The sequence below is a fragment of the Camelus bactrianus genome, chromosome 6 (genome assembly GCF_048773025.1).
Source record: "Camelus bactrianus isolate YW-2024 breed Bactrian camel chromosome 6, ASM4877302v1, whole genome shotgun sequence".
Taxonomy (NCBI): Eukaryota; Metazoa; Chordata; class Mammalia; order Artiodactyla; family Camelidae; genus Camelus; species Camelus bactrianus.
Window position 1 is genome coordinate 90,439,195 of NC_133544.1, and position 14,706 is coordinate 90,453,900.

Sequence of the window (14,706 nt, forward strand, 5' to 3'; positions counted from 1 at the left end):
GAGCACTTGTTTTATGCCAGACGGTGTGCTGAGTGTGCAACACATTTTCATCTCACTCTTAAAATCTCCCCTTCGTGAGACCCTCATTTTCATAGGTAAGGAACCTGAAGCTGAGAGAGGCGTGATGACATATTTGAAATTAAGCAGACAGCTAATAGAGGCGTGGGGGGATGGGGTGGGTGATGGGGGTGGGGATGGAGGATGGGGTGGGGGTGGGGCATGGGGTGGGGGCTGGGAGGAGCCGGCTCTCCGCTGAGCCGCTGCTGTCTAATTCCCACGTTCAGACAGATGCTAACAATCCTCCAGGTCTGGCTGGAGCTGAGATGCCTCCTGTGATGATGGAGCCCGTCGGCCGCCCTGCCCTGAGCCCTCACACCGTGCAAGTCAGCATGGCCCATCCCGCCTTCTCTGAATGTCTCCCGTGGGTGTGTCCAGTCTGCTCCTTGAGGACCTGGCTGTCTCTTATATTCCTTTTGAACCCATCACAGCACCCCACGGACAACAAATACTTGATTAACTGATGGTTTCACAGTAATTCCCTCACAAGATGCTCATTATGTTTCACGGGTAACAGAGACAGACACAAAGGTTAAGGCTTTCCCATGACTGGGGAGGAATAACCCACAGAGGTCTGCCCACCTCTGAGAAATTACCAATCCATTAGACACTAGCTGTAAATGTCCAACATACGTATACTTTGTTCTAAGTCACATCGAGTTCCACTAAACACACTTGTCTTCTAAGAAACTGCTAGCCAGACATGTCCAGGAACACGAGACAGATGAGACAGATCATGACTCAAAGATTTAGTGTCCCACATGTGCCCGGCACTTTACAGTTTACAAACACACTTTCATAAACCCTATTTTATTAGGGAAAAAACCTCATCCTTCAAGATTGGTAACCCTACCCCCATTTTATAGATGAGAAAGCTGAGGCTTGGATAAGCTAAGTGAGTAACTACTGATTACCCAGTTTCACAGAGGCAGAGGCTGCACCTGAAACCATGCCTTCTGATACCCAGACCAGTGCTCTTCTCAGTGTCCCCTGTCGCATGTTCACGACAGACTAGAGCTGGAGTCCATCTTCAGCCTCCCCAGACTTCACATGCAGAGGACAGAGCACAACCTGCCAGTCGTCGGCCACACCGTCCCCACCCCACCTTTCCAGCTCTACGGCCCGGGGTACAGAAACGAGCGAGGTCACAGCTTCACACCTGTGCTGTTGCTCCTCTGATTCCCCTACTGTCTGTGCTGGCGTGGACACCTGCAGGCCGTCGTCCCAGCCTTAGTCTCCCTTCTGCCTTCCTGAGGGACCCAGACCTCTGTCTGGCTCCCTATTCTGTGAGACCAGGCTACTTCGTTCACATGTCTCTTAAGGCACTCAACAGTTTCGCTTCTATATCATTTAGCACTCCCTCCCGCCTCTAGTTTTATCGAGATATAGTTGCCATACAGCACTGTGTTAAGTTTTAGGTGTAGATGTGACTTACATATATTGTGAAGTGGTTACCACAGTAAGTTAACACCCATCATCTTATACAGGTACAAAAGAAAAGAAAAAAATGTTTTTCCTTGTAAAGAGAACTCTTAGAATTTATTCTCTTAACAACTTGCAAATATACCACACAGCAGTGTTAAGTACAGTCATCAAGTTGTACATGACATCCCTAGTACTTGGTTACCTTATAACTGGAAGTTTGTACTTTTGACTACCTTTTCCAATTGCTCCTTCCTCTACTGCTAGTAACCACAAATTGGTTTTCTATAATATATATATTTTTTAAGATTCCACATATAAGTGAGATTATACAGTATTTGTCTTTCTGTCTGACTTATTTCACGCAGCATAATACCAGGTTGTTGCTAATGGCAGGATCTCCTTTTTTACGGCTGGATAATATTCCATTGCGTGTGGGAGTATCTAATATCATACAACTTCTTTATCTATGCGTCTACTGACACTTAGGTCGTTTCCATGTGTTGGCTATTATAAGTAATGCTGCTATGAACATGGGGGTACAGATATCTATTTGAATAGTGTTTTGTTTCCTTCAGATATGATCCCAGAAGTGGAAATGCTGGGTGATACGGTACTTCTATTTTTCATTTTTTGAGGAACTTCCATATTGTTTTCCATAGTGGCCTTACCAGTTTGCAATCCTACCAACAGTGCACAAGGGTTCCCTTTTCTCCACATCCTCACCAACATCTGTCATCTCTTGTCTTTTTGATGATGGCCATTCTAACAGACATGAGGTGACATGTTATTGTGGTTTTGATTTACATTTCCCTTATGACTAGTGATGTACCCATTGGTCATTTGAATATCTTCTTTGGAAAAATGTCTATTCAGGTCCTTTGTCCATTTTTTTAATTGGTTTGTTTGTTTATTTATTGCTATTGAGCTGTATGAGCTCTTTATATATTTGGGATATTAACCTCTTATCAGATACACAATTGCAATATTTTCCCCCCATTCCAAATGAAAGACTGTCTTTCACTCAGTTCTTTCTGATCGTCTCTTCAAGAGACATGACTGAACGGCTACTTGTGGCCGTGCACAGTGCCAGCTGCAGGGGATGCAGTGGTTGTGAGAAAGCCTCGCTTTCTCACTGCGCTGTAAGCTCCTGGAAGGCAATATGAGTGTTTCATTAGCCTCTGCATTTCCAACTCCAGTACTTGGTCTGGGAGCTGCTTGCTCCTGGTTTGCAAGAAGAGAAGGAGCTATGGCCACAAAGTGCATCTGCACACAGCTTCGCCCCTGAGAAAGTTTTGCTACCAAAAAATAATTTCAGCCGAATTAGAAGACTTTGAGACATGCTTGATTTATATTCTGGCACAAACTCCTTATCTTGTGTTCAAGTTCAGATACTACCACTAGCCCAAAGTCCGTATTTGAGTAGCAATACACTAGAGCACCTAGCAAGATATTCTGTGTATACAATGTGCTCAGTAAGGTTTGCTGAGTTAAAAGAAATTTCTCCCAAGGGAACCCTCCTACACTGCTGGTGGGAATGCAGTTTGGTGCAGCCACTGTGGAAAACAGTGTGGAGATTCCTCAAAAGACTAAAAATAGACTTACCATATGACCCAGCAATCCCACTCTTGGGCATTTATCCAGAGAAAACCCTAATTCAAAAAGACACCTGCATCCCAGTGCTCATAGCAGCACTGTTTACAATAGCCAAGACATGGAAACAGCCTAAATGTCCATCAACAGATGACTGGATAAAGAAGTCGTGGTATATTTATACAATGGAATACTACTCAGCCATAAAAATGATAACATATGCCATTTGCAGCAACACGGATGTTCCTGGAGAATGTCATTCTAAGTGAAGTCAGCCAGAAAGAGAAAGAAAAACACCATATGATATCACTCATATGTGGAATCTTAAAAAAAAAAAAAAGAAGACAAATGAACCTAAATATAAAACAGAAACAGACTCACAGACATAGACTAGAGACTGGTTGCCGGGGGGAGCAGGGTGGGAAGGGACAGACTGGGAGTTCGAGATTTGCAGATACTGACAGGTACATATACAATAGATAAACAAGTTTCTACTGTATAGCATAGGGAACTACATTCAAGATCTTCTAGTAGCTCACGGTGAAAAAGAATATGAAAATGAATATATGTATGTTTATATAAAATTGACTGAAAAATTGTGCTCTACACCAGAAATTGACACAACATTGTAAACTGACTATAACTCAATAAAATTAAAAATAAATAAATAAAAGAAATTTCTCCCAAACTCAGCAAGTAATGTCTCTTGGAAGCTGCTCACTTCTGTAATTGTGAAGGTAGAACGAAAAAGAAGAGAAGGTTCCGTGGCCGGATAAACTGCAGAACACACTATGCCTTCAGTTTTTGCTGCAGGTTGACAAAACCAAAACACAGGGATAGCTCACAAATTTTCACAGCTTCCCTTGAGCTAACTGACTGACAGGTGCAAACTGCTGGTGATTATTTTCTCTCTTCCTGTTTGGTTTATTTGCACTGAGGTTCAGGCCTCAGCCAGGCCCCTGGGGCTATGTTTAGGCGCCAGCTCTCTGCTTCCACCATGGCCCTCCAGATGCACCACGGCCCTCCAGATGCAGGATGGGGCCGAGGTGGAGAGGACTATAAGGAGTGAGCTGAGTAAGCCTCCTACAGGGGCATCTTGGCTTCACAAGCATGTCCTGCTGAAATTCTATACGTTTCTTTGTGGGAGATTTGTATTTAGTTTTGTTTTTGATTGTTAGAAACAGTCTGACTTAGCTGAACTTCTCACAACCATAATAACAACCCCTTGCTAACTAGGCACCAATAGATATTAGCTTTGATGGAGTGCAGAACAGTCCTGTATTATTCCTGGCTGTGTGACTCTAGGCAAATTAATTAACCCCTCTGAGCCCCGGTTGCATGCATCCGTAAAATGGGAATAAGAATAATTCTCACAGTGTTTGTGTGAAAGTCAAGTGAAATAACATATTTAAAAGGACTCTGTAAACACATGTGTTTTACAAAATGTTGACTGTTTAGGTTAATTTCCCTGAAAGAAAGCTTTTCTTTTTTTAAGGTTAGACATAAGAAGCCTTCTGAATTTATCTACAGCCCCAAGTTGTGTGCAAATAGTTGCTCTAATTTCTTTTAAGTAATTTCACACAAGTTGCAGTACAGACTTTGATATGACTGTTAGAGGGCCTGGCAGGTTCCCTCATGATCTGAGCTGTGTTTCACATGTGCGCAGAAAGTAATACACTCACAGAAATACCCCAATGTCCTGCAAGGCCTGGCTCATTTGTCACCCCATTCACAAAGCTTCCCCACATACCCCTGGCTAGAAGAAATCTTGCCTTTTCCAGAACTCATTTTACCTGTTAAACTCATATCATTTCAATTCAATAGCTGGAGATTGGGCTAAACGCTAAGGATACAATGATGAAAAGACATGATTTAATCCTCTAGGAACTCATGGTCCTGTTTACGGCTGTGTAACCCAGTTACCAGCTGTGTAGACAAGTCACTGTCACAAAGAGTTGAAAAGGGCACTAACAGAGGTACCTGCCAGAAAGAAGGATGACATGTAATAGGAAGTCATCAACCCCCACGGAAGCAGGCCTGAGAAAGCCTCAGAGAGGATGTGCCAGTTGGGCCTCGGAGGCTGAGTAGGAGTTCGCCACGTGGATGTGAGGAGTTCACCACGTGGATGTGAGGCATTCTGGCTGAAGAAACAGCACAAGCAAAGACATGACCATGTGAGGAGGCCTCGTGCACTGGGGGACTGTCAGACCGTTAGAGCGCAGGCGGCGTGGAGGGAGCGCCACGGGGTGGAGGGGCGGGAGAAGGTGAGGGAGGGCCTTTGGCGAGTCGAGCATTCTACCCTGTGCTTGGCTGTTTGTATCCCCACCTTCCCTGGGAGATGGTGGGCTGCTTGGGGGTGTGACTTGGGGCTGACAAACGGCTCCCTGGCATCAGGCAGGATGCTCTGCCCAGAGCAGACACCCCACAAGGCAAAGAGGTGAGTGCGCACAGAGATGCACACTCATCTCACGACGGCAGAAAAGGCTGCCGGAATGCAAATCTGTACCCGACATGCCGCGGGTTACGATTCAGCCGGCCCCAAAAAGCCATCCTCACGCCTTCCTCTGGTACTTAACCCACTTTCCAGATGACACACGCCGCTGCCTGCACAGGAGAGCTGGGAAGGGGGCCGTTTCCCAAGGCAGGGAGCCGATCTGCCCAGCCAAACTCTGCTGACCTCCCCGACAGGGGGAGAAGGAAAAGCTCTTTTTTGGAGCAAGAACGCTCCAGCCCTGGAGCCGGAGCCTCAGGCCCCGCACACGGCCAGCATTCCAGGGTGGCCCGTTTGCCCTCCCGAGAGTTAGAGACAGCGTATTCCAGAGGCAAGCCTGTGGCTTAAAAAAAAAAATCATGTTTAATTTAAAAATTAGAAACTGGAGCAGGCTGTGAGCACAGGGGTTGATTGAAACAAAATTTAAATTCCTGTCAAGCCCATTTAAACACGGGGGCCCTTCATAGACAATTAGCTGCTCCCTGTGAATGCGGAATAAACTCAGGCCTGGTCACTGTGAGGAGAGAGGCGCCTACTGTGAGGCGCTGGAAAAAAAATTAACTAAAATCAGGCTGTATGAAATATTTAGCCTTCCAGTACATCACAGGGCTTTGAAAGTGTAAACAAGACAAAAATCGATTCCTTGGTGCCCTCAAATCAATCCCCCAAAATGGTTAGGGCATCTGTTTCTGCTAAATTTTGTTTACATCGGCAGATCTGCCTTAATTGCAGTTGTTTGTCTCACATTGTCCCCGGGGCCCTAATCTCCCGATTACTAATACTTAACACTCATTTCACATCTAAAGCTACTTCTAACCCTCAACAGGTTTTGGGGGCTCTTAAAATGATCGAAACCGCAGAGGCGGGAGACACAGCCTCTTTGTGAAAGGAACGTTTTCTTATCTGCTACCAGCTGGGCCCCATCGTCGCCAGGGATGGCAACAACAAAGGTGCTAAAAGGCTCTTCCACAGTGACTGCTGCTCCGCTGGGGATTCGGAGGAGAAAAAAGAGCTTTGATGGAAAAATCTGAACAAGAGGCTAAAGCCGTCCAGCCAAATAAAGTTACTGTCATAATCAAACGCTGTCAATCACCATGAAAATCCAATTAAAACTGTCTCAGCACAGCCCTCTTAAGTGGAAAAATGTACACTATTTATACAGATTTTTGTCAACGCCACACCAATCCCACGATTAGAAAAGTCCTGCTACTAATTGAATCCCCCCCAAGCCCCCTCCCCAAGTTTAAAGGGAGATGCAGGCCATTCGGAAGCCTTCTGAGGGAGCTGACACACACAGGCTATTGGTATACAATTAAGAGTTAATCGGGTTACATTTGAAAATTCCATTTTTATTTGTGTCAAGGGAACCTTTGCACGAACAAGCGAATGGTACCTACTCTCCTACTTTAGAATCAGTGACCATTTCTGCTAAGAGAACAGAGAAATGGTAAACCAGGATACTGGAAAGAAACTAGTCCACACTCCGGCAAATGTCTCTCGGAAGACCACGGCCTAATGTTTAATTCTAATCTTGAAAATTAAATAGAGGACAGAGGCCTGAATGTCTCCACTGCCTTTCTGCAGTCCCTAAATGGCCGAGTGAACCTCAAATTATTCGCGGGTAGATTCGGTCCCCCCAAATAACTGCGTGGCTTCCAAAAGGGCTCGCGGTCCCCAAAGGTCTCTCTCAAAACTGCTACAAATTAAAAAGCAAACAACCCATTAAACAAATCCAGCTGGTTACAACTGTAAATAGGAGGCTTTGAATATTTTTCCAGCCCTTGAAATTCCTGGTTAGACTCATTAATTATTGATAAGAATTGCAGCCATTTATTGGAGTGTACTCACAGGAAAATAAGTTTGCTGCTTTCAACAGCAATTCCCAAATCACACAGACTGGGCTTCAAGAACCTTTCATAATTTCCCCCAACAAACGGCTAAATGTCTTTGGGTTTTTCAGCCTAATCCATTATCCCCGAGAGCTGGGGGGCAGGGTGGTCTGCATCTGATACGCTGATAGATGAAGGCCTTGGGGTCCCCTGCCATCAACCTCACCAGGCGAAGATGGTGCTGGCCAGGTGGTCTCCGCTAAGTCTTGACTCTCTAATGACCTCTTGGTTTGGAATTAACTGTCCAAGGTGAGCTCTCAAGGGGTCAGAGCGCAAGCCACAGATCCCAGGTGCTGCCGGGCAACACCTGCTGGACGCTTTCTTGCGGCTTCCATACCTGCAGGGTGGGATGGCCGAACCCTGGTGCCTGTTCTGGTCGGTCACGTGCTACTGGTTGTTAAATGCTTTGAACAGGATCCCTGCAAACACTGCGACGTCCTGGAAATTCCACCGTTTTGGTGCCAAATAATTCTACCTACGTGACCTCTCACAGCAGGAGGTCAAACAAAAACCTCTGCTCAGACCATGTATTTCTAGGATGGTTGCCCTAACTTACACTGAAGATCGCAGAGCACGGGGATTGTTCTTGGGTCAGCCTCCTCCACTCTGAGCTCCTGGAGAACAAGGGACACGTCTTGTTTCTCTTCATCTGTTCAATGTCTAGTACAGTGTTTTACTGAAATGGATTAGAGTGAGTGGCACATGCAAAGAGCAACTGACAGTGATGGCTCTTCTTTTAATCAGAACAGAGAACTTGCCCGAATGACCGCAGCCTAAGGCCAAGCTAGGGACTGAATTAGAGACCGTGCTTCTTCTTCGAGAACTTACAATCTAGTTGGAGAAAAAAAGGTATTAGACCAGTGAGTTTCCCCTGTGGCTGTTCCTTATAATCACCTGGGGAGCTTTTAAACACCACCACCACCACCACCACCAAACCCAAGTACCTGCTCCCTCACCCAAATGCCAGGGGGTCGTTGATCTGGGTTGGGATCCACGCTTTTTTTTTTTAAACGCACTCAGATGATTCTGATGAATTGCTGGGGTTAGGAACCACCGTGCCACATGGACCAACTTACGACTCGACCATGAATGCGTAATTTATGGAATTAAGTGCTGTTTCAAGTTAGAGACAAATTCTGGACGGCTTCCGAGAGGGGAGCAAGCATTGTGAAGGGAAGAGGGGGAGAAGCGGGAGGGAGGAGGACGGAGACCTTCGAGGGCAGCGGAGCGGAGGGCACTGGAGGCTGGGGCCACACTCGAATAACACGAACTCCCCATGAGCTGAGCAGCGCCGAGTAAGGAACGGATGTACCACACACTCCAAAGACCCAGCTTAGCCACCTGTGAATGGGGCCGAACACTGGAAAGCGGCCCCGCCGACCCACGCCACTGCAGCCCAGGTAACCAAACCACTCCTGCGGTCAGGGTTCTGCAGCCTCATTGTGCCTTGAAATGTGATGCTGGGAAGATGACAGTCAGTCCAGTGAAACAAGAAAGAAGCCTCGCAGGCAGGAGTTCAAAAAACAGCCATCTTAAACAGGCAAATCATCACCATATTAAGAGATCTGACTTGACTGATAGAGGAAAAAAGTTATCCCTAACCAGGAAATTAGAACTGTCAGATCACCGTGATCAAGGAATGACAGATTTTATCTATCTGTATCTCTCTTGCTCTGCGCATGTATATAAACACACACATATATTCATCTGCTAAAGTCTTGTGAAAAGATTAAGCAGTCACGTCTATGGGAAAACAAAGCTTGTTTTTCAGGGTTATAATCTCTCTGTTCTTGCTGAAGTGCTAACGTGTCATCAAAAAATCAAATTAAAGCTGTCTGATTTAGTGCGATCTCAAGCATTCAGTGATTCTGCTGTTGTAATTACGTGCAATTAAAAGCTAAAGTCAACTTCGTACCAGTGGATTCCTATTTATAAGCAGACACAAACAGATGATTTTAATGGCCTTTAGAACTTGAAAAAAAAAATCATTACATGGTTGTCACCTGGACTCTACGTGAAGGCCCTGTGCTTCTGGGAAGCCTTCTGGACCTGACGGAACTATTGAGTGAAAGTTACAGTTTGAGTTAGGGCAAATTCCGGGTGCCTCAGCCAATGATCTGGTGTGCCTCTCCAAACGAACAGCCAAAGCATTAGCGATGTTTGCAAGAACCGGCAGCCAGACACACAGACTTAAGTCTGGCCCTGACGTTCTGCTTTAGAAATGCCCCCTCTGATGCAGGCAGAACAGCTAAACACGGTACACCACAGCCAAGTTCATATGTGCTTATTAAACCATCATCAGTATCTTTAAAGGCTCAGAAAGCGGGCACAGTGGTCCATGAGCACTATGCAAGGGGGCTGCGGAAATGTGTCCCTCCTCCCGTTTGTCCTTAGGGCACATGCAAGCCCTGGATCCAAATAGACTTGGACTCATCTTTTGGTCCACTGAGTAGCATGTGGTGGTAAGGCTGGACTTTATCTGAGCCCCGTGCTCCCAGAAAACAGTAACAGGTGAGAAATCTCCCCATTCTCCAGCTAGCTACAAACATGACGCGAGGCCCCGTTCCCTCCTTCCTCACGACTTTTGTCAGGCTGGCTGGTGACTGCCTTGTTCACCTGCCTCCATGAACTTGGCCCCCACCCTCTGCTCTGAGACACTCCTCACTCCCCTGCTGCAATGGCCTGAGTAACAGCACGGCCTTGACTGCCCAGTGCACTTTTGTCTTTCACAGTGGTCAGAATCTTTGGGTCCCCTAACAGTGAACAAAGCCATCTGGTGTAAACCCCAAAATCATGCTGGAATTTGAGTGTTGCAGAGACACAAATTTTAACATGGCGGTTTTCCCGATTTTTGAAAGGCCCCCAACTTATCACACAGTTACCTTGATTAACTTCGAGAACGGCCAGCCAACCTATCTGAAAATGTAATTACAATCAGGTTTGGATAAGCAGAAAAGCTAGTGGTGACAATTTAATTTAGAGGAGTTAAGCAAGTTAACATCTCTTTGCAAGTAATTAAATGTTTAAACAGATTTTTCTGGAGCAGTTTGGTGTTTATTAGCCGCCAAACAATACCACCTCCAACACATAAAGCCTTCTCTGAGAAATGAGATGCCTTCAAGTTTGCAGCTGCTGGGATTTAGACGAAGAGGGAAAAAAAATCTAAAAGCACTATTTTGATTGTAACTGACACCCCTCCGCCAAGACCCACACCTGCTTCTCCTGCACTGCCAGCCCACTATGTACTTGCTTTCTAAGCAAAATGTCAGATTTGAATTGCAAACTGCGCTCTGTGTTTCTTCTTAGGCCCCGGAATCGAAAACCAAAGCCGAGGAGATGCTAAGCGAGGACACCCTGCTCTGGAATACACAAGGCAACGCGCAAAATCACAGGCATTATTAGAACCTAAGAAGAAAACCCATGTTTTTAAACAATTACGAAAGCGGTGTAGTAATAACAGAAAGGCAATTTCTGCGCCAGCTTGTTTCTCTGAAATTCTCTCTGCCACTGAACAGATAATAACTATTAGTAAATCAAACTCCTCTGCAATATCCAGCTGTGCCTCACGCATTTACATACAGATAGAATGGGTATATGTTTTTAATATGTATGCGATACGTACTTTTACCACAACCGAGGCGCGTGGTACAAAGGAAGAGGAGAATGGCAATCGGATCAGCAGGAGATAATACAGTGGCCCCGACAAAGTATTAGCCAGCGATTGATCTCAAAGCAGGATGCTGCTTCCTCTGACCTGATTACTTACTATGCATAGATTCCATTAAATAGAGCTTAGACATGGAAAGCTTCTGGAAGCATTCTAAATGCATAGAGGGATCTACAGCACTTGGAACCCAGATTGTCACAGCATAGGTGCCCGCCGCCCACACCCTCCCTGCTCCAGGCGAGGCCCAGGTTCAGGAGACGCTGAGAGGTTAAAGGGCTGCCTGACAGCTGGCGGGAAGCCCCGCGGGGAGGGCCCGCCCCTTCCCTCTCCTCCCCCACGCCAAGCAAGTACTTTCCGAGTGATGCCTGCCTCCCTCCTGAGCTGCTGGTCGGGTCCTGGCCTCACAGGTCCAACTATCAGAGTTGGGAAGGCAGTGAGGGAGCTGCACAATCACTTAGGGTCATGGTCTCCTTTGAAAAAACTGATGACCCCCATTTTAAAAAATGCTTAAAAAATGCAAATCCCCACGTGCAATACACGACCTGGGATATAACTTCAGGAGCACTCACGGACTTGCTGAAGTCCAAGAGCCTTGGCCAAGGACTGCTGGTCTGGTCCATCCCTTCATTTTGCAGATGAAGACACAGAAGTGGGGAGGGACTGGGGAGCTGCTGACAAGGGACGGAAGCAGGGGGCTTGCCCTGATAAATCTGCCTGGCCTTTGGTACAAAGGAACCCGAAAGGAAGATTAATTCAGCAGAAGGCGTTCTCTGCGGTTTACACAAGCCAACAGTCTATACAATAAGGTTTCTCACCAGGTCCCTTTTATCAAAAAATATGCAAACATATAATGCGAATAGCAGAAGCAGACATGATCCTCTCCATCACGGTGCCCTCCTCTCAGGTTACGTCAGTCCCTGAGTGCAGGGGTCTGATTCTTAGTTTTTTGCTTCCCTCAATCTGATTATTGACATTTGGGCAAACTTTCCCTCCCGCTTTCGCATCATCGTCCTCTCCCCTCTTGTCTCTGAAGTGTCTGGGGACTCGACACGCTCATGCTTGGCCCATCCTGTCTTTTTCGTTTTTTTTTTTTTTGCCTGGAATGACCCCTTGAGAATTCTCTATTAAAATTCCATCCATCCTCCAATGGCCCTTTTCAAATGCCTTCTCCACGTGGCTTTTCCACGTTCCCCAACATGGATTCCCATAGAACTGGCAGCCCTTTGATAGCAGTTACTTTGTTTGAGTTACATCTGGACTTGCCCGATCCCCTGCAACACCGTGTGCACGCAGCTTACTTTTCTCTGTATCTTCTGCTGAGTCTAGCACAGGACTTTGTGTGCAACAGTCTAGAAATATCAACTGAATTCAGTTCCAAGATCTCCTAAGATGACATGCGTGCCGAGGATGAAATTTTTTGGTGAATTCTTTACACAGTTTAATGGCTACAGGCCAGAGAACTGTACCTGGCTTCCCCCAAATGTGGGCGGTAAGGAAATTTCTCCATCCAACTTTTAAACACTTCCACTTAGAACAGAAAAACTGTAGTCACTTTAGGAACAGCCATGCAAAGTAGAGAGAATTGAATAGCTAAACCAACAAAATGAATTCTAACACAAGGATGTTAATGACCTCAAGAGTCTAAACTTGAGTTTGACATTTCATCTTTAAAAGTGATGTGGTCAAAAATTGCAAAAGATGAAGATTTTAAGACCCGGGGTATTCTTAGGGTGGCCCCACCAAGAAAAAAGACAAAAACCACTTGCGTGTCTGCTATGTGCATGGCCAAGGCCCAGAGGTGAGGGCGACCTGGCACAGTACTCCCTGCATTCTGCTTTAACTTACGCTGGGATTTGCTGGGTTCACTGGTGGTCAGGGCCACACCTGAGTTCATTTGAGAGTTCCCTGATGGTGAATCTGTAACTTTCAGTATTTCCACCTGACCTCATCTCTGACGGGTCTTCCTTTGATTTGGGAAAATGCAGGCGCATGGGGGAATCTCAACGATGCTGCAGGCCTCACAGCTGATGTGGCCTGAGCTGTGAAGAACGCGTTGGTACCTTGCTGGCCAGAGTCACTGCGCTTTGGAGATGAACTGCTCTCTTTGTGAAGGGCAGGCCCCCACCCACAGTGACAAATGGACTCTACTCGCATGCATTCCAGAGGACGCTCTCAGCTTCCAGATGGGAGCGCCATCGAATAGGTTGTAGGCAGAGAGGGGAAGGGAAAAATTAAAGCCATTAATATGCTGGAAGGAATAAAGGGACTGGTTCCTTAAGACTGGGTCCCTGGGATGTGACTCAGGTTCCTCGAGCCAGGGACGAGCCGCTCTCTTTCCCATCCTTTATTGGGCCTAATGTTTCAGTCAAAGGCAGGCAGCGCTCAAGCCCCTTGACCACCGGAGCCACACGCACACTCCATTGTCTCCTGCCTCCCCAGGGGGTGGCTCACTATTGCTATACCTAGGGGAAGAAATTCATTTCAATCAAACTGTGAGCAGTAGTAGAAATAATGTTAAACTAAGTATAGGCTGGTGCTTCCTGTGACTAAATTTTTCATTGTAGTTTATTGATTTATTGATATTTATTAATTAAAAATGTGGGACCGCACACACCAGGGTGCATAGTTGTAAAGAGATATATCGAAACATTCACTCGCCGTCTCTCTCCATACGCACAGCCCTCCACGTACACTTGCTGCCGAGGCACTGAAAGTAGCCACCCTTGAGCCTTCATGACTTGCCACCCTGGAGTGGAGCTCCTTACCAACCCATACGCCCGCCCGCATTTATGAGTGTATGTATGATCAGCAGATGTTTTATTTATAAGTGGCCAACTCATTGCAGCACTGAAACATGCATTTACAAACAGATATCTGTTTTATGAAACCCTATTCCTTTGTTTTAATAGCTAAGCTATCCAGCCATAGCATAATAATGTACAAGGTAAATGGGTCTCCATCTCTAGAACCTGTTCCAAGTTTTCTCAAATGTGACTAACTGCACGAATTTCCCAACCATCACAGAAAACCGCTCCCCCCAAAAGAAGACCAGTTTATTCTAGACATGAAACCTGCACAGTTATAAATTGCAGAGGTTTTAGGGGTGAACTTTAACTTGAAACTACCATGAAAACTGAGATTTTGCTCCAGGGGTAACATGAAACAGGAAACTACTTTCCTAGAGAGCACTTACGATGCAAAAGGGAACTGCACAGTTATTTTATATTTGGGGGTGAAATCTGCATTATACAGAAGTGTGGGCATTTACAGTATTTACTAGGATGAAATACAAAAGCTGAGACCCTCTGGACCAGTATCTTGAAATGCTTATTATTTCAAGTGGCGAGAGAAAACGAGTGAGAATTTGCTCTGACTGCAATATGTAAAGACAGGGAATGGTACGTAAAACATTAGAAAGCGCAGATTATAATTATTATTTACTAATGCTCGATGCTAACGTTATCCTAACAGCTTGTGGGTTGTCAGATCAACAATCTGCACTAAATAAATGACCGCTTGGGAATTGTCCGGGAGCGTCTCTGTTCCTCTCCCTGCTTGACTAAAAACTGTCATCTGCAATCAAAGAA

At 45.9% G+C, this 14,706-nt stretch overlaps 1 protein-coding gene across 8 annotated transcripts in view; it reads right to left on the minus strand.

Annotated features, from left to right (window-relative positions):
• MAP2K5 (mitogen-activated protein kinase kinase 5) overlaps nucleotides 1-14,706 on the minus strand; it is a 235,746-nt gene that overhangs the window by 19,884 nt on the left and 201,156 nt on the right. The window lies entirely within an intron of this gene.